The 2,421-nt window shown below is 47.4% G+C and overlaps 1 pseudogene; it reads left to right on the top strand.

Moving 5' to 3' along the window:
* Positions 1–789: 789 nt before the first annotated feature.
* On the top strand, positions 790–1,787 carry LOC116898574 (annotated as a pseudogene).
* The last annotated feature ends 634 nt before the right edge of the window (positions 1,788–2,421 follow it).

Raw genomic sequence — 2,421 nt, 5'->3', positions numbered from 1 at the left:
TAAGGTGAGCAAATCAGGAAAGAAACATCTATCCAGTACAGCCTTCTTATGTCTTTCTCTGTTCCTTTTTTAACATGTTGCCCAGATAATAATGTATTGTTACGAGTTGGATACTAAATGTCTTTCTGACACCCCAGTACAACAATGAGGAGAGCTATATGAGTTGGCTTGCTCATGAAGGCCAAGATTTCATCAATGGACTTACTACTGATGGGTTCCTAGCTTGTGGGCCTACTGAGATGGGGAGGAACTTCAGAGGATGGGATCTATTGAAGGAACAGGTTCTGGGTTGTCTTTGAAGAGCCAACTTTAACCCTCATCTCCTGGCCTAGCTATCTCTTTCTGCTCCCTGGCTGTTGTGAAGTGAGAAGCTTGTCACCGCACTTCCGCTTCTGCCATGATGCTCTTCCTCAGTACAAGACTGAAAATGCTGGAACAAGGGAGCCAAAACTGAAGCCTGATCTGAACTCAGGCCTAAGAGCCAAAAGAAAATCCTTTGACGTAAGCTGTTTCCCTTAAGTATTTTGTTGTCACAGCAACAGAAATCTGAGTAACACATGTGCTGTAGTTTTTTTTTTCTTTCTTTCCTTTTCTTATAAAGAACTGATGACTTGGATTTTTATGATTGTGTTGTTTTTCAAGCAATCCAGTGAGGTGACTTTTGATGGTCCAGTCTCATTATGAACTAGTGTGCTTCTGTCGCTGTGATAAAACAGCATGATCGGCTCCTCCCTGTTCCAGAGACAGCTGCGTCTTCTCGTGCAGTGCCAACCTTGTCCCGTAGAGAAGATGGTGAAGGTCTGTGAAGATGGTGAACAGATGAGGTACCTGGTTACCAGGGCTACCTTCTCTGCCTCTGGCAAAGTGGAGATTGTTGCCATCAATGACCCCTTCACTGACCTCTACTACATGGTCTACATGTTCCTGTATGACTCTACCCATGGCAAATTCAATGGAACATCAAGACTGAGAATGGAAAGCTTGTCATCAACGGGAAGCCCATCACCATCTTCCAGGAGCGAGATCCTGCTAACATCAAATGGGGCGATGCTGGTGCTGAGTATGTCATGGAGTCTACTGGTGTCTTCACCACCATGGAGAAGGCTGGGGCTCATTTGAATGTGGCCAAAAGGGTCCTCATCTCTACCCCTTTGGTTGATGCCCTCATATTTGTGATGGGTGTGAACCACAAGAAACATGGCAACTCATTTAAGATCGTCAACAATGCATCCTGCACCACCAACTGCTCAGCCTACCTGGCCAAGGTCATCCATGACAACTTTGGCAACTTGGAAGGGCTCATGACCACAGTCCATGCCATCACTGCCACTCAGAAGATGGTAGATGGACCCTCTGAAAAGCTGTGGTGTGGTGACTGTAGGACTGCCCAGAACATCGTCCCTGCATCCACTGCTACTGCCAAAGCTGTGGGAAAGGTCATCCCAGAGCTGAACAGGAAGCTCACTGGCATGACCTTCCGTGTTTCTAGCCCTAATGTATCCATTGTGGATCTGACATGCTGCCTGGAGAAACCTAAGTATGACAACATCAAGAAGGTGGTGAAGCAGGCATCTGAGGGCCCATTAAAGGGCATCCTGGGCTACACTGAGGACCAGGTTGTCTCCTGTGACTTCAACAACAACTCCCACTCTTCCACCTTTGGTACTGGGGCTGGCATTACTCTCAGTGACAACTTTGTAAAGCTCATTTCCTGGTATGACAATGAATACGGCTATAGCAACAGGGTGGTGGACCTCATGGCCTACGTGGCCTCCAAGGAATAAGAAATCCTGAACCACCCGCCCCAGCAAGGACACTGAGAGCAAGAGAAAGTCCCTGTCCCAACTCAGCCCCCAACACTGAGCTTCTCCCTCACAATTTCCATCCCAGACCCCTATAATAACAGGAGGGGTCTAGGGAGCCCTCCCTACTCTCTTGAATGCCATCAATAAAGTTTGCTGCACCCCTCTCCCCCCCAAAAGCAAACTGTCATGATCAAAGTAACTCTCAAAGGAAGGTTTTTTTCTAGGCTTGCAGGTCACAGTGAATCACCAAGGGAAGTCTGGACAGTAACTCAAGCAAGAACCTGAAAGAAACTGTTGAGAAATTCTACTTAGTGGTTCACTCTTGGCCAGTGCTAGGCTAGCTTTCTTATACAGGCCAGGGCCAGGGGCCTGGGCTATCCCACTTCAGCCATCAGTCAAGGCCACCCTTCACAGATGAGGCCACAGGCCAACATGATCTGGGCAATCTTTCATCTGAGACTCCCTTTTCAGGTGACATTTGCTGCATCAAGTCAGAAACTGAGGCTATCCAGAACACCCTGCTTCATATGAGAACTTATGGTCCTAAAGACCATGTTGATTAAGTGATTCTGCATCAAACTCACTGCCTGCCAAGCAGTGTAACATGACAGTGTTA

The sequence above is a fragment of the Rattus rattus genome, chromosome 4 (genome assembly GCF_011064425.1).
Source record: "Rattus rattus isolate New Zealand chromosome 4, Rrattus_CSIRO_v1, whole genome shotgun sequence".
Taxonomy (NCBI): Eukaryota; Metazoa; Chordata; class Mammalia; order Rodentia; family Muridae; genus Rattus; species Rattus rattus.
This window is presented reverse-complemented; position numbering and strand designations above follow the sequence as displayed.